The sequence below is a fragment of the Oncorhynchus kisutch genome, linkage group LG29 (genome assembly GCF_002021735.2).
Source record: "Oncorhynchus kisutch isolate 150728-3 linkage group LG29, Okis_V2, whole genome shotgun sequence".
Lineage (NCBI taxonomy): Eukaryota > Metazoa > Chordata > Actinopteri > Salmoniformes > Salmonidae > Oncorhynchus > Oncorhynchus kisutch.
In genome coordinates, this window is record NC_034202.2 from 10,238,709 (window position 1) to 10,260,282 (window position 21,574).

Consider the following 21,574-nt stretch of genomic DNA (forward strand, 5'->3'; position numbering starts at 1 on the left):
CCTCTCATCACCCAAGAACACCATCCCCACAGTGAAGCATGGTGGTGGCAGCAGCATCATGCTTTGGGGATGTTTTTCATCTGCAGGTACTGGGAAACTGGTCAGACTTCAATCCAATTGTGAATCTGTGGTATGACTTAAAGATTGCTGTACACCAGCAAAACCCATCCAACTTGAAGGAGCTGGAGCAGTTTTGCCTTGAAGAATGGGCAAAAATCCCAGTGGCTAGATGTGCCAAGTATATTTGTCAAGTTCAGTTTATTTATCTTATTTCTTGTTTGTTTCATAAAAAATATTTAGCATCTTCAAAGTGGTAGGCATGTTGTGTAAGTCAAATGATACAAACCCCCCAAAATCTATTTTAATTCCAGGTTGTAAGGCAATAAATTAGGAAAAATGCCAATGGGGGGTGAATACTTTCGCAAGCCAGCTGTAGACTGGGTGGAGGCAGAGAGTAAGGGCAAGTGTTGGAAATAGGGCTGGGGCTAGCTCTGTGGATGACCTTATACAGTAGCCTACAAAAGGTGAAACCCATTGCTTAATATCTTCAATTAAACCCTGAAATACTTTCACATTATATCCTCCATCAAATCACTTGTAAAATGTTGCTACTGCGAAATGTTCACTATATACCTGCTGCCTCCCAGATGAAAGAGCAGCGATGTCTGTAGTCTAAAAGCTATGAATGCCTTTGGCTGCTGTGTTGCAGCGGTGTAAAGCCAGACAGCCAGCCGGTGCAGCTGCTATTCACACCCAACAAAACCATAAAACACTCTCCTCTTTATCTCTTTCACCTCTCTCTCTCTCTCTCTCTCTCTCTCTCATCTAGTCTCTACAGTCTATCTACAGAGCAGTCGGTGTGTGTCAGGCTCAAGGCTCTGGCTCCATAGGGTAAAAAAAAAAAGCCACATCCAAACGGATAGCCCCTTCGATGAGTGAGGAAATGAATCAATTAAGGAGAAATTGCAGAAGGTTTGAGCGGAAGAGGAGAAAGTTGCAGGTCTATTATGATATTCTGAGACAGCAACTTGGCATACACAACAAGGCAATTCGAAATTCCGGACGGACACATTTTTCTAACTTGGTCACGAATAATCGGAATAATTCAAGAGTGCTCTTTTCGACCATTGATGTCCTGATAAATCTTACCCCGGCAAACCTATGGGAACTTTACTCCACATCTACATTTTTATTTCACCTTTATTTAACCAGGGAGGCCAGTTGAGAACAGGTTCTCATTTACAACTGCGACCTGGCCAAGATAAAGCAAAGCAGTGCGACAAATATAACAAATATTAGGCTCGGTATGAGTCAAGCAAACTATTGTTAATCACTCCATGTTCACAGGCACTTTTCACACGGCACTAAAAACTGCTATGGTAAAACCCCTTCTGAAAAAAAGTTATTTAGATTCTTCAGCTCTTAGCAATTTTCGGCCAATTGGCAGTAAAATTCTGGATAAATCTTTTTTTAAACAGCTAAAATTTCAATCTGGTTTTCGTGCCCACCACAGCACAGAGACAGCCTTACTTATAAAGTGGCAAATTATCTTAGAGCCCAAACACAGATGCCAAACAGCTCTCTGTCCTTGTACTCTTGAATGTAACTGCAGCATTCAACACTGTTGACCATGACGTCCTTCTAGACCAACGTTTCTCAAACTCAATCCTCGGGACCCCACGGGGTGCACTTATGGGTTTTTGCCCTAGCACTACACAGCTGAAGTTTAGGAAACACTGTTTTAGACAGACTGGTTGTGGGTTGGCCTCTCGTGTCCAGTTCTAAATTGGTTTAAGACCTATTTAACTGTTCGAGAGTTTTTTGTCACCCTTGGTGAACATAACTCAGAGAAAATAGATATCACATGTGGCGTTCCACTCGGTTCAAATCTGGGTATATTTTACCCCTTGATGGCATTATCAGAAAGCACAGAATTGATTTTCAGTGCTGCGCAGATGATACACAAATGAATATTTCTGTGTCACAAGCGGACTTTAGCTCGACAGATAAATTATTAGACTGTATTGGTGATTTAAATACTTGGATGAATCACTACTTCCTCCAGCTGAATCAAGACAAGACCGCGGTACTTATTATTGAAGCCAAAGCACAGAGAGCGAATCTGGTCACACATTGATTTATTAGGATCCTCATTAGCCAACGCCAGGTAAAAAATACCAGGTAAAAAACCTAGGCGTCAGTTTAGATTCCAAACTCAATTTCGAATCACACAATAGGAATGTGACCAAAATAGCTTTTTACCACCTGAGGAACATTCTCCCTCAGGCTGATACAGAGAGACTCAACCGTGCTTTTATTACAAGCAGGCTTGACTACTGTAATGCTCTCCTGTCTGGTCTACCCAAGAAAGCCATTAGTCAACTGCAAAACATACAGAATGCTGCAGCACGAGTAGTGACCAAGACCAGAGAGCACACATTACGCAGATTTAAAGTCTCTTCACTCTCTGTATTTTAGAATACATTGTAAGATGATTCTAGTGGTTTTTATATCAATCCACAATTGTGCACCCCAATACATGTCAGACATGCTTTTTAGTTACGGTGCACTCGGAAAGTATTCAGACCCCTTGACTTTTTCAACATTTTGCTACCGTACAGACTTATTCTAAAATGGATTAAACTGACCATTTACGTAAGTGTTCAGACCTTTAACTCAGTACTTTGCTGAAGAACCTTTGGCAGAGATTACAGCCTCGAGTCTTATTGGGTATGACGCTACAAGCTTGGCACACCTCCCATTCTTCTCTGCAGATCCTCTCAAGCTCTGTCAGGTTGGATGTGGAGCATCGCTGCACAGCTATTTTCAGGTCTCTCCAGAGATGTTCAATCGGATTCAAGTCTGGGCTCTGGCTGGGCCTTTCAAGGATATTCAGAAACTTGTCTCGAAGCCACCCCTGCATTCTCTTGGCTCTGTGCTTAGGGTCGTTGCCCTGTTGGAAGGTGAACCTTCGTCCTAGTCTGAGGTCCTGAGTGCTCTGGAGCAGGTTTTCATCAAGGATCTCTCTGTACTTTGCTCCATTCATCTTTCCCTCAATCCTGACTAGTCTCCCAGTCCCTGCTGCTGAAAAACATCTCCACTGCATGATGCTGACACCACCATTCTTCACCGTAGAGATGGTGCCAGGTTTCCTCCATACGTGACACTTGACATTCAGGCTAAAGAGTTCAATCTTGATTTAATCAGTTTCATGATCTGAGATGTGCCTTTTACTGAGGAGTTGCTACCGTCTGGCCACTCTACTATAAAGGCCTGATTGGTAGAGTACTGCAGAGATGGTTGTCCTTCTGGAAAGTTCTCCCATCTCCACAGAGGAACTCTGGAGCTCTGTCAGAGTGACCATTGGGTTCTTGGGTTCTTGGTCACCTTCTTGACCAAGGGTCTCCTCCTTCACCCTGATTGCTCGGTTTGGCCGGGCGGCCAGCTCTAGGAAGACTTTTGGTTGTTCCAAACTTCTTCTATTTAAGAATGATGGAGGCCACTGTGTTCTTGGGGACCTTAAATGCTGCAGAAATGTTTTGGTACACTTCCCCAGACCTGTGCCAGGACACAATCCTGTCTCAATTCCTTCGACCTCACGGCTTGGTTTTTGACATGCACTGTCAACTATGGGACCTTATATAGACAGGTGTGTGCCTTTCCAAATCATGTCCAATCACTTGAATTTACCATAGGTGGACTCCAATCCAGTTGTAGAAACATCAAGGATGATCAATAGAAACAGGATGCACCTGAGCTCAATTTCGAGTCTCATAGCAAAGGGTCTGAATACTTATGTAAATAAGGTATTTCTGTTTTTTTTTGTAATACATTTGCCCAATAAAAAAAATATGTTTTCGCTTCGTCATTATAGGGTATTGTGTGTAGATTGATGAGGACACATATTTATTGAATCCATTTTAGAATAAGGCAGTAACGTAACAAAATGTGGAAAAATGGAAGTGGTCTGAATACTTTCCGAATGCACTGTATGTGCCCATTAGGTCCCTCATCTCCTCTGGAACTATCTCAAAGCCTAGTACGAAGAGGCATGGAGAGGCAGCCTTTAGTTATTATGCCGTCAGCCTCTGGAAAACTGCCAGAGAATCTGAAAGGGGGGGGGGGGGTGGAGGTGAAACTGTGGACATATTTAGAAGGGGTCTTAAAACACAACTTTTTGCTCTGCTTTTCATTGGGGTGCATTATAGCCTTTTCTGTTTTATTGTTATTCTTTTTGTTTTTGTTCCATTGTTTGTTTGTTATGGAGTAAATATTTCTGTTTTATTGTTATTCTTTTTGTTTTTGTTCCATTGTTATGGAGTAAATATTTCTGTTTTATTGTTATTCTTTTTGTTTTTGTTCCATTGTTATGGAGTAAATATTTCTGTTTTATTGTTATTCTTTTTGTTTTTGTTCCATTGTTTGTTTGTTATGGAGTAAATATTTCTGTTTTATTGTTATTCTTTTTGTTTTTGTTCCATTGTTATGGAGTAAATATTTCAGTTTTATTGTTATTCTTTTTGTTTTTGTTCCATTGTTATGGAGTAAATATTTCTGTTTTATTGTTATTCTTTTTGTTTTTGTTCCATTGTTTGTTTGTTATGGAGTAAATATTTCTGTTTTATTGTTATTCTTTTTGTTTTTGTTCCATTGTTATGGAGTAAATATTTCTGTTTTCATTTCTAAATGTTTTTTTATGTATGTTTTTTCCTGTGATGCGCAGAGTTGCATCCTTGTCTGAAATGTGCTACATAAATAAAGCTGGATTTGATAGAGCAGAGAGGAGGATGGTTAGGAGTGAAAATAAGATGGAGACAGTGATATGGGAGTGAGCCAAAGTTTGCATAGGGCCTTTCATATAAGGCTTTCTCTTAAGAAGAAGAGAGAGGTGAAAGAGCTCTGATCGCATAGCTACACTATACGTATATGCAATAGTATGTAGACACCACTTCAAATTAGTAGATTCGGCTATTTCAGCCATGCCTGTTGCTGACAGGTGTATAAAATCGAGCACACCGCCATGCAATCTCCATAGACAAACATTGGCAGTAGAACGGCCTTACTGAATAGCTCAGAGACTTTCAATGTGGCACCGTTGTAGGATGCCACCTTTTCAACAAGTCAGTTCGTCAAATTTCTATCCTGCAAGAGTGACCCCAGTCAACTGTAAGTGTAAACATCTAGGAGCAACAACAGCTCAGCCGGGAAGTGGTAGGCCACACAAGCTCAGAAAGGTGCTGAAGTGTGCAGCATGTAAAAATGGTCTGTCTTTGGTTGCAACACTCAATACCGAGTTCCAAACTGCCTCTGGAAGCAACGTCAGCTCAAGAACTGTTCGTTGGGAGCTTTATGAAATTGTTTTCCATGGCCGTGCAGCCGCACACAATCCTAAGATTACCATGAGCAATGCCAAGCGTCGGCTGCAGTGGTGTAAAGCCGCCCGCCATTGGACTCTGGAGCAGTGGAAACACGTTCTCTACACTACACTACCTGCCCCAATGTATAGTTTCAACTGTAAAGTTTGGTGGAGGAGGGATAATGGTCTGGGGCTGTTTTTCATGGTTAGGACTAAGCCCCTTAGTTCCAATGAAGGGAAACCTTAACGCTACAGCATACAATGACATTCTAGATGATTCTGTGCTTCTAAATTTGTGGCAACAGTTTGGGGAAGGCCCGTTTGTGTTTCAGCATGACAATGTCCCCGTGCACAAAGTGAGATTCATACATAAATGGTTTGTCGAGATCGGTGTGGAAGAACTTGACTGACCTTTACAGAGGCCTGACCTCAACTCCACCGAACACCTTTGGGATGAATTGGAACGCCAACTGCGAGTCAGGCCTAATCGCCCAACATCAGTGCCCGATCTAACTAATGCTTGTGTGTCTGAATGGAAGCAATTCCCCGCAGCAATGCTCCAACATCTAGTGGAAAGCCTAGACGCAGCAAGGGGGGGGGGGGGCAACACCATATTAATGCCCATGATTTTGGAAAGAGATGTTGGACGAGCAGGTGTCTCAGATACTTTTGATCATGTAGTGTATCGTACACAAACACACAGATACAGACAGTAGCTACTGTCGTTCAGTGGTAGAGCTGGGAGAGAGAGAAGTACAATACTGTAAAATGAAACTACTATATCGTAAGACAGTAAATGCTACTGCAATTGCAGTCTTCTAAACTTCCAGTGACCACAGGGTGAAACGGATCAAAAGGACCTGGCTAAACACTCAGCCACCTTGTTTAAGTCTGTAACTGGGTCACACTGCATCAGTGGAGCTGCACTGTGCTCTCCCTCTCACTCCCTCTGTTCCTGCTCTTTACATCTCTTTTTTGGAAGTGACACATGACAGTGTGTGTGCGCGCGCATGTGTGCGTGTGTTCGTGCCTGCATGTGTGTGTGCTTTGAGAGAAAGAGAGAGCTTGATAGCGAGAGTTGGAGAAACCATCCTTAGACGAATACTGTAAAAAAAATATCCCAGAGAATCCCAGAATGTTCTACCTCAATATCCTCAAGCGCTTTTAAGCTCATTATCAATAACAGGAAACTCTGCTCAGTGGTTCAATCTTCTCTTCTTCTCCCAGTGTATATAAGGCTCTCTGTGGTAAGACACTGGACACGGTCTGGGAGAGGGGCGGCGGACGGAGAGATGGACAGGATGGAGAAAGCGGGAGAGAAGCCAGAGGGATGCAGAGAGATGGGAATAGAGAGCGGGGGGTCGAGGGCTGGGGGGGAACTTAAGTGAGAGTTATAGAGGGACAAAGAGGTATATATATATATATAGAGAGAGAGGTATAGCGGGACAGAAAGAGAGATATATATATATATATATATATATCTAGAGAGAGAGAGGTATAGAGGGACAGGAAGAGATATATACAGTGCCTTGCGAAAGTATTCGGCCCCCTTGAACTTTGCGACCTTTTGCCACATTTCAGGCTTCAAACATAAAGATATAAAACTGTATTTTGTGGGACACAATCATCAAGTGGAACGACATTTATTGGATATTTCAAACTTTTTTAACAAATCAAAAACTGAAAAATTGGGCGTGCAAAATTATTCAGCCCCTTTACTTTCAGTGCAGCAAACTCTCTCCAGAAGTTCAGTGAGGATCTCTGAATGATCCAATGTTGACCTAAATGACTAATGATGATAAATACAATCCATCTGTGTGTAATCAAGTCTCCGTATAAATGCACCTGCACTGTGATAGTCTCAGAGGTCCGTTAAAAGCGCAGAGAGCATCATGAAGAACAAGGAACACACCAGGCAGGTCCGAGATACTGTTGTGAAGAAGTTTAAAGGCGGATTTGGATACAAAAAGATTTCCCAAGCTTTAAACATCCCAAGGAGCACTGTGCAAGCGATAATATTGAAATGGAAGGAGTATCAGACCACTGCAAATCTACCAAGACCTGGCCGTCCCTCTAAACTTTCAGCTCATACAAGGAGAAGACTGATCAGAGATGCAGCCAAGAGGCCCATGATCACTCTGGATGAACTGCAGAGATCTACAGCTGAGGTGGGAGACTCTGTCCATAGGACAACAATCAGTCGTATATTGCACAAATCTGGCCTTTATGGAAGAGTGGCAAGAAGAAAGCCATTTCTTAAAGATATCCATAAAAAGTGTTGTTTAAAGTTTGCCACAAGCCACCTGGGAGACACACCAAACATGTGGAAGAAGGTGCCCAAAATTGAACTTCTTGGCAACAATGCAAAACGTTATGTTTGGCGTAAAAGCAACACAGCTCATCACCCTGAACACACAATCCCCACTGTCAAACATGGTGGTGGCAGCATCATGGTTTGGGCCTGCTTTTCTTCAGCAGGGACAGGGAAGATGGTTAAAATTGATGGGAAGATGGATGGAGCCAAATACAGGACCATTCTGGAAGAAAACCTGATGGAGTCTGCAAAAGACCTGAGACTGGGACGGAGATTTGTCTTCCAACAAGACAATGATCCAAAACATAAAGCAAAATCTACAATGGAATGGTTCAAAAATAAACATATCCAGGTGTTAGAATGGCCAAGTCAAAGTCCAGACCTGAATCCAATCGAGAATCTGTGGAAAGAACTGAAAACTGCTGTTCACAAATGCTCTCCATCCAACCTCACTGAGCTCGAGCTGTTTTGCAAGGAGGAATGGGAAAAAATTTCAGTCTCTCGATGTGCAAAACTGTTAGAGACATACCCCAAGCGACTTACAGCTGTAATCACAGCAAAAGGTGGCGCTACAAAGTATTAACTTAAGGGGGCTGAATAATTTTGCACGCCCAATTTTTCTGTTTTTGATTTGTTAAAAAAGTTTGAAATATCCAATAAATGTCGTTCCACTTGATGATTGTGTCCCACTTGTTGTTGATTCTTCACAAAAAAATACAGTTTTATATCTTTATGTTTGAAGCCTGAAATGTGGCAAAAGGTCGCAAAGTTCAAGGGGGCCGAATACTTTCGCAAGGCACTGTATATATAGAGAGAGAGGTGTAGAGGGACAGAAAGGGTGGAAAAGTAGGTAAAAACTAAGGTTCAGTCATATGATGGGATCACGATCAGCAGGACTGAAACGGGTCAGTTAAGGAAGTGGAGTGAAAGTCTAATATCACCATGGACATTTAGCCAGGGGGGACTTGAGGTGTCCGAGAGCACAGTTGAGGTGTCACGTCTGCTGAGCTCTGCGTCATCTGGATGAGCTGGGGTTTGCCTGGTGTGTGTGTGTCTCCCTCATTGATGTGAGTGAGTGATAATACTGTATATGTAGGCTCAAAATGTATATGTGTGCATGCAAACATATGTATGGAGAGAACAGTATGCACTGTGTGTGTGTATATGTTAGTGGGTGAATGAGTGTGTGTGTGTGTGTGTGTGTGTGAGCAGTCGTTTCAGAGCACTGTTCGTTGGGTTCCTTTGATGGTGTGCTCTGTATTCAGATCACAACCAGGCCCTTTCTATTAAGCCTGGGAGAGGAGAGGAGGAGAGGAAGAGAGGAAAGAAAGTGAGGAGAGAGGAGAGGAGAGAAGGATCCCTAATCCCTGCTTTAAACATCAGCTTGGTTCAACCCATGGTCAACCATCTGTCCAAAAGTCAACACTACAGTTTACAGAGCAGTCAACACTACCAGCATTCACAACATTAATATACAGATTACAGAGCAGTCAACACTACCAGCATTCACTTCACTAATATACAGTTTACAGAGCAGTCAACACTACCAACATTCACAACATTAATATACAGATTACAGAGCAGTCAACACTACCAGCATTCACTTCACTAATATACAGTTTACAGAGCAGTCAACACTACCAGCATTCACAACATTAATATACAGATTACAGAGCAGTCAACACTACCAGCATTCACTTCACTAATATACAGTTTACAGAAGGGTCAACACTACCAGCATTCACTTCATTAATATACAGATTACAGAGCAGTCAACACTACCAGCATTCACTTCACTAATATACAGTTTACAGAGCAGTCAACACTACCAGCATTCACTTCACTAATATACAGTTTACAGAGCAGTCAACACTACCAGCATTCACTTCACTAATATACAGTTTACAGAGCAGTCAACACTACCAGCATTCACTTCACTAATATACAGTTTACAGAGCAGTCAACACTACCAGCATTCACAACATTAATATACAGATTACAGAGCAGTCAACATTACCAGCATTCACTTCACTAATATACAGTTCACAGAAGGTTAAACACTACCAGCATTCACAACATTAATATACAGTTTACAGAAGGGTCAACACTACCAGCATTCACTTCATTAATATACAGTTTACAGAGCAGTCAACACTACCAGCATTCACTTCACTAATATACAGTTTACAGAGCAGTCAACACTACCAGCATTCACTTCACTAATATACAGTTTACAGAGCAGTCAACACTACCAGCATTCACAACATTCATATACAGATTACAGAGCAGTCAACACTACCAGCATTCACTTCACTAATATACAGTTTACAGAAGGGTCAACACTACCAGCATTCACTTCACTAATATACAGTTTACAGAGCAGTCAACACTACCAGCATTCACTTCATTAATATACAGTTTACAGAAGGGTCAACACTACCAGCATTCACTTCACTAATATACAGTTTACAGAGCAGTCAACACTACCAGCATTCACTTCATTAATATACAGTTTACAGAAGGGTCAACACTACCAGCATTCACTTCACTAATATACAGTTTACAGAGCAGTCAACACTACCAGCATTCACAACATTAATATACAGATTACAGAGCAGTCAACACTACCAGCATTCACTTCACTAATATACAGTTTACAGAAGGGTCAACACTACCAGCATTCACTTCACTAATATACAGTTTACAGAGCAGTCAACACTACCAGCATTCACTTCATTAATATACAGTTTACAGAAGGGTCAACACTACCAGCATTCACTTCACTAATATACAGTTTACAGAGCAGTCAACACTACCAGCATTCACTTCATTAATATACAGTTTACAGAGCAGTCAACACTACCAGCATTCACTTCACTAATATACAGATTACAGAGCAGTCAACACTACCAGCATTCACAACATTAATATACAGTTTACAGAAGGGTCAACACTACCAGCATTCACTTCATTAATATACAGTTTACAGAGTAGTCAACACTACCAGCATTCACTTCACTAATATACAGTTTACAGAGCAGTCAACACTACCAGCATTCACAACATTAATATACAGTTTACAGAGCAGTCAACACTACCAGCATTCACTTCATTAATATACAGTTTACAGAAGGGTCAACACTACCAGCATTCACTTCACTAATATACAGTTTACAGAGCAGTCAACACTACCAGCATTCACTTCATTAATATACAGTTTACAGAGCAGTCAACACTACCAGCATTCACTTCACTAATATACAGTTTACAGAAGGGTCAACACTACCAGCATTCACTTCACTAATATACAGTTTACAGAGCAGTCAACACTACCAGCATTCACTTCATTAATATACAGATTACAGAGCAGTCAACACTACCAGCATTCACTTCATTAATATACAGTTTACAGAGCAGTCAACACTACCAGCATTCACAACATTAATATACAGATTACAGAGCAGTCAACACTACCAGCATTCACAACATTAATATACAGATTACAGAGCAGTCAACACTACCAGCATTCACTTCATTAATATACAGATTACAGAGCAGTCAACACTACCAGCATTCACTTCACTAATATACAGTTTACAGAGCAGTCAACACTACCAGCATTCACTTCACTAATATACAGTTTACAGAGCAGTCAACACTACCAGCATTCACTTCACTAATATACAGTTTACAGAGCAGTCAACACTACCAGCATTCACTTCACTAATATACAGTTTACAGAAGGGTCAACACTACCAGCATTCACAACATTAATATACAGATTACAGAGCAGTCAACACTACCAGCATTCACTTCACTAATATACAGATTACAGAGCAGTCAACACTACCAGCATTCACAACATTAATATACAGATTACAGAGCAGTCAACACTACCAGCATTCACTTCACTAATATACAGTTTACAGAGCAGTCAACACTACCAGCATTCACTTCATTAATATACAGATTACAGAAGGGTCAACACTACCAGCATTCACTTCACTAATATACAGTTTACAGAAGGGTCAACACTACCAGCATTCACAACATTAATATACAGATTACAGAGCAGTCAACACTACCAGCATTCACTTCATTAATATACAGATTACAGAGCAGTCAACACTACCAGCATTCACTTCACTAATATACAGTTTACAGAGCAGTCAACACTACCAGCATTCACTTCACTAATATACAGTTTACAGAGCAGTCAACACTACCAGCATTCACTTCACTAATATACAGTTTACAGAGCAGTCAACACTACCAGCATTCACTTCATTAATATACAGATTACAGAAGGGTCAACACTACCAGCATTCACTTCACTAATATACAGTTTACAGAAGGGTCAACACTACCAGCATTCACAACATTAATATACAGATTACAGAGCAGTCAACACTACCAGCATTCACTTCATTAATATACAGATTACAGAGCAGTCAACACTACCAGCATTCACTTCACTAATATACAGTTTACAGAGCAGTCAACACTACCAGCATTCACTTCACTAATATACAGTTTACAGAGCAGTCAACACTACCAGCATTCACTTCACTAATATACAGTTTACAGAGCAGTCAACACTACCAGCATTCACTTCACTAATATACAGTTTACAGAAGGGTCAACACTACCAGCATTCACAACATTAATATACAGATTACAGAGCAGTCAACACTACCAGCATTCACTTCACTAATATACAGATTACAGAGCAGTCAACACTACCAGCATTCACAACATTAATATACAGATTACAGAGCAGTCAACACTACCAGCATTCACTTCACTAATATACAGTTTACAGAGCAGTCAACACTACCAGCATTCACTTCATTAATATACAGATTACAGAAGGGTCAACACTACCAGCATTCACTTCACTAATATACAGTTTACAGAAGGGTCAACACTACCAGCATTCACAACATTAATATACAGATTACAGAGCAGTCAACACTACCAGCATTCACTTCACTAATATACAGTTTACAGAGCAGTCAACACTACCAGCATTCACTTCACTAATATACAGTTTACAGAGCAGTCAACACTACCAGCATTCACTTCACTAATATACAGTTTACAGAGCAGTCAACACTACCAGCATTCACTTCACTAATATACAGTTTACAGAGCAGTCAACACTACCAGCATTCACAACATTAATATACAGATTACAGAGCAGTCAACATTACCAGCATTCACTTCACTAATATACAGTTCACAGAAGGTTAAACACTACCAGCATTCACAACATTAATATACAGTTTACAGAAGGGTCAACACTACCAGCATTCACTTCATTAATATACAGTTTACAGAGCAGTCAACACTACCAGCATTCACTTCACTAATATACAGTTTACAGAGCAGTCAACACTACCAGCATTCACTTCACTAATATACAGTTTACAGAGCAGTCAACACTACCAGCATTCACAACATTCATATACAGATTACAGAGCAGTCAACACTACCAGCATTCACTTCACTAATATACAGTTTACAGAAGGGTCAACACTACCAGCATTCACTTCACTAATATACAGTTTACAGAGCAGTCAACACTACCAGCATTCACTTCATTAATATACAGTTTACAGAAGGGTCAACACTACCAGCATTCACTTCACTAATATACAGTTTACAGAGCAGTCAACACTACCAGCATTCACTTCATTAATATACAGTTTACAGAAGGGTCAACACTACCAGCATTCACTTCACTAATATACAGTTTACAGAGCAGTCAACACTACCAGCATTCACAACATTAATATACAGATTACAGAGCAGTCAACACTACCAGCATTCACTTCACTAATATACAGTTTACAGAAGGGTCAACACTACCAGCATTCACTTCACTAATATACAGTTTACAGAGCAGTCAACACTACCAGCATTCACTTCATTAATATACAGTTTACAGAAGGGTCAACACTACCAGCATTCACTTCACTAATATACAGTTTACAGAGCAGTCAACACTACCAGCATTCACTTCATTAATATACAGTTTACAGAGCAGTCAACACTACCAGCATTCACTTCACTAATATACAGATTACAGAGCAGTCAACACTACCAGCATTCACAACATTAATATACAGTTTACAGAAGGGTCAACACTACCAGCATTCACTTCATTAATATACAGTTTACAGAGTAGTCAACACTACCAGCATTCACTTCACTAATATACAGTTTACAGAGCAGTCAACACTACCAGCATTCACAACATTAATATACAGTTTACAGAGCAGTCAACACTACCAGCATTCACTTCATTAATATACAGTTTACAGAAGGGTCAACACTACCAGCATTCACTTCACTAATATACAGTTTACAGAGCAGTCAACACTACCAGCATTCACTTCATTAATATACAGTTTACAGAGCAGTCAACACTACCAGCATTCACTTCACTAATATACAGTTTACAGAAGGGTCAACACTACCAGCATTCACTTCACTAATATACAGTTTACAGAGCAGTCAACACTACCAGCATTCACTTCATTAATATACAGATTACAGAGCAGTCAACACTACCAGCATTCACTTCATTAATATACAGTTTACAGAGCAGTCAACACTACCAGCATTCACAACATTAATATACAGATTACAGAGCAGTCAACACTACCAGCATTCACAACATTAATATACAGATTACAGAGCAGTCAACACTACCAGCATTCACTTCATTAATATACAGATTACAGAGCAGTCAACACTACCAGCATTCACTTCACTAATATACAGTTTACAGAGCAGTCAACACTACCAGCATTCACTTCACTAATATACAGTTTACAGAGCAGTCAACACTACCAGCATTCACTTCACTAATATACAGTTTACAGAGCAGTCAACACTACCAGCATTCACTTCACTAATATACAGTTTACAGAAGGGTCAACACTACCAGCATTCACAACATTAATATACAGATTACAGAGCAGTCAACACTACCAGCATTCACTTCACTAATATACAGATTACAGAGCAGTCAACACTACCAGCATTCACAACATTAATATACAGATTACAGAGCAGTCAACACTACCAGCATTCACTTCACTAATATACAGTTTACAGAGCAGTCAACACTACCAGCATTCACTTCATTAATATACAGATTACAGAAGGGTCAACACTACCAGCATTCACTTCACTAATATACAGTTTACAGAAGGGTCAACACTACCAGCATTCACAACATTAATATACAGATTACAGAGCAGTCAACACTACCAGCATTCACTTCATTAATATACAGATTACAGAGCAGTCAACACTACCAGCATTCACTTCACTAATATACAGTTTACAGAGCAGTCAACACTACCAGCATTCACTTCACTAATATACAGTTTACAGAGCAGTCAACACTACCAGCATTCACTTCACTAATATACAGTTTACAGAGCAGTCAACACTACCAGCATTCACTTCATTAATATACAGATTACAGAAGGGTCAACACTACCAGCATTCACTTCACTAATATACAGTTTACAGAAGGGTCAACACTACCAGCAATCACAACATTAATATACAGATTACAGAGCAGTCAACACTACCAGCATTCACTTCATTAATATACAGATTACAGAGCAGTCAACACTACCAGCATTCACTTCACTAATATACAGTTTACAGAGCAGTCAACACTACCAGCATTCACTTCACTAATATACAGTTTACAGAGCAGTCAACACTACCAGCATTCACTTCACTAATATACAGTTTACAGAGCAGTCAACACTACCAGCATTCACTTCACTAATATACAGTTTACAGAAGGGTCAACACTACCAGCATTCACAACATTAATATACAGATTACAGAGCAGTCAACACTACCAGCATTCACTTCACTAATATACAGATTACAGAGCAGTCAACACTACCAGCATTCACAACATTAATATACAGATTACAGAGCAGTCAACACTACCAGCATTCACTTCACTAATATACAGTTTACAGAGCAGTCAACACTACCAGCATTCACTTCATTAATATACAGATTACAGAAGGGTCAACACTACCAGCATTCACTTCACTAATATACAGTTTACAGAGCAGTCAACACTACCAGCATTCACAACATTAATATACAGTTTACAGAGCAGTCAACACTACCAGCATTCACTTCACTAATATACAGTTTACAGAAGGGTCAACACTACCAGCATTCACAACATTAATATACAGATTACAGAGCAGTCAACACTACCAGCATTCACTTCACTAATATACAGTTTACAGAGCAGTCAACACTACCAGCATTCACAACATTAATATACAGATTACAGAGCAGTCAACACTACCAGCATTCACTTCATTAATATACAGATTACAGAGCAGTCAACACTACCAGCATTCACAACATTAATATACAGATTACAGAGCAGTCAACACTACCAGCATTCACTTCACTAATATACAGTTTACAGAAGGGTCAACACTACCAGCATTCACTTCATTAATATACAGATTACAGTGCAGTCAACACTACCAGCATTCACTTCATTAATATACAGATTACAGAGCAGTCAACACTACCAGCATTCACTTCATTAATATACAGATCACAGAGCAGTCAACACTACCAGCATTCACAACATTAATATACAGATTACAGAGCAGTCAACACTACCAGCATTCACTTCACTAATATACAGTTTACAGAGGGTCAACACTACCAGCATTCACTTCATTAATATACAGATTACAGAGCAGTCAACACTACCAGCATTCACTTCATTAATATACAGATTACAGAGCAGTCACCACTACCAGCATTCACTTCACTAATATACAGTTTACAGAAGGGTCAACACTACCAGCATTCACAACACTAATATACAGATTACAGAGCAGTCAACACTACCAGCATTCACTTCATTAATATACAGTTTACAGAAGGGTCAACACTACCAGCATTCACAACATTAATATACAGTTTACAGAAGGGTCAACACTACCAGCATTCACTTCACTAATATACAGTTTACAGAAAGGTCAATACTACCAAAACAACACTAATATACAGTTTACAGAAAGGTCAATACTACCAAATCAACACTAAAAAACCTCCTCCAGCAGAGCAGAGCAAGACTGTCTCTGAGAAGCTTCTGACAAACCACTTATTAAAACAAACATCCGCTTTAAACACACACACACACAAGTAAACGCACACATGAACACTACAGGAGGATGGTGGCACTTTCCTTGGTGAGGACGGACTCGTGGTAACGGCTGAAGCGGAGTAGGTGGAACGTATCAATAAAGCAAACACATGGTTTCCATGCGTTTGATACCATTCCATTCGCTCCGTTCCAGCCATTATTATGAGCCGTGCTCCCCTCAGCAGCCTCGACTGGCACACACACACACACACACACACACACACACACACACACACACACACACACACACACACACACACACACACACACACTAGGCATCAAGATCACAACAAGGACAGAAATATGTTTCTGAGTTTATTAAAAAGGACATTTTATTATAACTTATGAAGCTTTGATGAAAATGAAAAACAGTTCTGATTTCATTGTTTCTATGACAATGCCAAAATCATTCTGTTTTGGGAGGGGTTGATGTGTGTGTGTATGTGTGCAGGCGTGAGCGAGTGTGTGCGTGTCTCTATGTGTGTGTGCGTGCAAGTGTGTTGGTGTGCTTGGTTCAGAGAAGCAGCTGCAAGCAAAGGACCCTTGGATTAAAAACTTCCCTCTGCAACTAGATCCTGGACTTCCTGACGGGCCACCCCCAGGTGGTGAGGGTAGGCAACAACACATCCGCCACACTGATCCTCAACACTGGGGTTCCTCAGGGGTGCATGCTTAGTCCCCTCCTGTACTCCCTGTTCACCCACGACTGCGTGGCCACGCACGACTCCAACACCATCATTAAGTTTGCTGACGACATAGGCCTGATCACCGACAACGATAAGACACCCTATAAGGGAGACCTGGCAGTGGCGCCAGGCCAACAACTTCTCCCTCAACTTGAGCAAGACAAAGGAGCTGATCATGGACTACAGGAAAAGGAGAGCCGAACAAACTATCATGGTCCAAACACACCAAGACAGTTGTGAAGAGGCCACGACAATACCTTTTACCCAACAGATCATTGACAAGATTTGGCATGGGTCCCCAGATCCTCAAAAACCTCTACAGCTGACCGTAAGGCGCTACAGAGGGTAATGCGTATGGCCCAGTATATCACTGGGGCCAAGCTACCTGCAATCCAGGACCTTTATAAAAGGCGGTGTCAGAGGAAAGCCCAAAAATTGTCAAAGACTCCAGTCACCCAAGTAATAGACTGTTTTCTCTGCTACAGCACGGCAAGCGGTACCGGAGCGCTGAATCGAGGTCCAAAAGGCTCCTTATTAACAGCTCCTAGCCCCCAAGCCATAAGACTGCTGAACAACTAATCAAATGGCCATCCGCGTTATTTACATTGACCCCCCCCCCCCTTTGTTTTTACACTGCTGCTACTCGCTGTTTATTATCTATGCATAGTCACTTGACTAACCTGCACCCCCGCACATTGACTGGGTACTGGTACCCCCTGTATATAGCCTCGTCATCGCTATGTGCATTTTCTTGTGTTACTTTTTGATCGATTGGATTTAAAAATAAAAATAAAGTACTTTCGCTTATTCAGTAAATATTTTTATGAACTCTATTTTCTGAACTGCATTGTTGGCTGAGAGCTTGTAAGTACGGTAAGGTTGTATTCGGCGCATGTGACAAATACAATTGGATTTGATTTGAAGCGGTAAGAGGTGCCTGATGTGCTTCTCCAGGAAGTGACCTGAAGGCTGGAGCAGTCCTGACTGACTCCGACCACTTGGGATAATTCCCGTGCAAAACAACACTGGAACAGCTCCTACCGCCAAGCCCACTACAGCCAAGCCCACTACAGCCAAGCCCACTACAGCCAAGCCCACTACCGCCAAGCCCACTACAGCCAAGCCCACTACAGCCAAGCCCACTACAGCCAAGCCCACTACAGCCAAGCCCACTACCGCCAAGCCCACTACAGCCAAGCCCACTACAGCCAAGCCCACTACCGCCAAGCCCACTACAGCCAAGCCCACTACAGCCAAGCCCACTACCGCCAAGCCCACTACAGCCAAGCCCACTACAGCCAAGCCCACTACCGCCAAGCCCACTACAGCCAAGCCCACTACAGCCAAGCCCACTACAGCCAAGCCCACTACCGCCAAGCCCACTACAGCCAAGCCCACTACAGCCAAGCCCACTACCGCCAAGCCCACTACAGCCAAGCCCACTACAGCCAAGCCCACTACAGCCAAGCCCACTACCGCCAAACTGCTCCTTTAAAAAAAAATCATATTGATATAGGCTAGTGGGTGTTAGCCAAGACACTTTTAGAGACCGGAGAGTTTGCTTCACTGAACAGGAGACTGAGCGGGTCGTTCTGAAATAGGCGTTCTCCTCACTATCAATTAGCAACTGGCCTACTCTGTGGATTGTCCCCCGTGGCAGAACTCACAACAATTACCACAAACTCTCTTCTCACACACACATTGAGCACCAGTCAGGATCCAACATTGGATATTAAAACATGTGAAAACAGACGCATCTCCCTCTCCTCTCCCCTAAATTGTTGTTAAATTGATAGGTAGCACTCTGAAATTAGACAGGTTGAAAAAATCAAATAAATCATGCTTCCCTTATCATTCTGATGTGCATTATGTTGTCTAAGAAAACATTCTCATCCCATGACATTTCATATTACCACGATTCGAGTGGCGCAGCGGTCTAAGGCACTGCATCTCAGTGCAAGAGGTGTCACTGCAGTCTCTGGTTTGAATCCAGGCTGCATCATATCTGGTCGTGATCGGGAGTCCCATAGGGCGGCGCACAATTGGCCCAGGGTTGTCCGGGTTTGGCCCGGGGTAGGCCGTCATTGTAAATAAAAATGTGTTCTTAACTGACTTGCCTGGTTAAAAAACAACAACATAGATATGTAGATTCTAAGTCTCTTTCCTCGTGGTCTGTCTGATGTTTAGTCTCCTAGAAAAATGCCTAAAGATGATGGTGGCTATGGACTGGCTGTGTATATACAGACAATCAGTGACCATGAAACATTATCATCGCCAGCCAGCTAAACAGCCCAGGCCTCATAAAATGAGAATGAGAAGGGAAGGAATGAACGCTCTGTTCCAGATATATTCTATCCCTGGACAACTTTGTAAAAAAAGTCAAACAATATATTCATTTCCGTAGCACTTTTCAGCTCCTGAATGAGGTAGGCTACACCACAGCAGTAGCTGGCATTGAGGGACCACTCTGTTCCTGACTGGCATAACAATGGGAGAAAAGGTTAGGCTGGGTACTGTGTGTCCTTGAGGTAAATGACTAGCTACGATTGGAGCAATGGAGGAAGTCAACTTTTAAACAGCTCCAACAGCTCCACCACCAACCTCATTATACAGTTCTATTACTTTGTAATGATTGTATTATCTTGGAAAGATAGAAACGGAAAGACGTGAATGACAAGCAAACCTCCGCCACCATTTCAATGGAAGAACAATAATATCCATAGCCAACGCAATAATGATTGAATTAGAGGCACGAGGTTGAACATGCTATTGAATATCCTATCTCCACCATATAGGTTTCACGCTGTACGTGTTAAGTGTCTCCGAGTGCTGATCTAGGATCAGGTCCCCCCCGTGTCCATGTAATCGTATTCATTATGATGTAGGAGGTAAAGCTGATCCTGAATCAGCCCGCCTACTCGAAGATCCTTGATACACATGGCCTTTACCTAATCTGTACGGGTTCCTGCCCTTCATCCATCCTTCTCAAATCACATCCAACTCATTTGTTTCCTCACAGCGCCATTTCAGCTAAACCAAATGATGGTCTTGAATTATAGATGAGAGCCAGAGAGGAGAGATGTAAAACGAGAGGGAAGAGAGAGAGAAAGATGGGGGATACACAGTGTTCTCTGATAAAAACCATTCCCTGCCCTCAACACAGCTAAGGTATGACATAACTACAACATACTGTATGGCGCGTACTTCTGTCTGATATATTTGATGCGTGTGTATTGTATGTATGTTACTGACGAACAGAATTGGATCGTTAGATGTTCAAACGATGCTGTCTGACTGACATTCCTAACCAATCTACGTGCATACTCACCAATTGGTATTCATTAATGGATGGAACAAGAAGGAATGAATGCATGAGACAATGGCTGAATAAACCAATCAATAAATCATTACTCAAAGTCCCCTATGCGGGCGTGTGAGTCAATACATGTGTGCATTAAGAGAAGCAGTAGGTGTGACATTTAGGCAATTTAAAGCCCCGCGAGTATGTGATGTGAGAGATCATGAGTGTGTGTGTGTGTGTGTGTTTGTGTATGTATGTATGTGTTTGTGTGTGTGAGTCCATACATGTGTGCATAAAGAGAAGCAGGTGCATTGAACCATGACTGTCCAGGCGTGATCTCTCTCTGTCTCTGAACCTGCAACAAGAAGAGGAGGAGGAAGGGAAAGAGAGGAGGGAGGTTAGAGAGAGAAGAAAGGAGGAGGGAGGTAGAGAGAGAAGAACTTGGTAGATAGAGAGAGAAGAAGAGGAGGAGGGGACGGAGGTAGTGGGAGTAGAGAGAAAGAAGAGGAGGAGGGGAGGAGAGAGAGAAGAAGAGGAGGGAGGGGAGTGTAGAGAGAGAAGAAGAGGAGGAGGGAGGTAGAGAGAGAAGAAGAGGAGGAGGGGAGGTAGTAGAGAGAGAAGAGAGGAGGGAGAGAGAAGAGAGGAGGGAGGTAGAGGGAGAGAAGAAGAGGAGGAGGGAAGGTAGAGAGAAGAA

General features: G+C 41.6%; 1 protein-coding gene across 3 annotated transcripts in view; it reads right to left on the reverse strand.

Annotated features, from left to right (window-relative positions):
- The window catches only part of LOC109880108 (disabled homolog 2-interacting protein), a 256,453-nt gene that overhangs the window by 92,456 nt on the left and 142,423 nt on the right, over window positions 1-21,574 (reverse strand). The window lies entirely within an intron of this gene.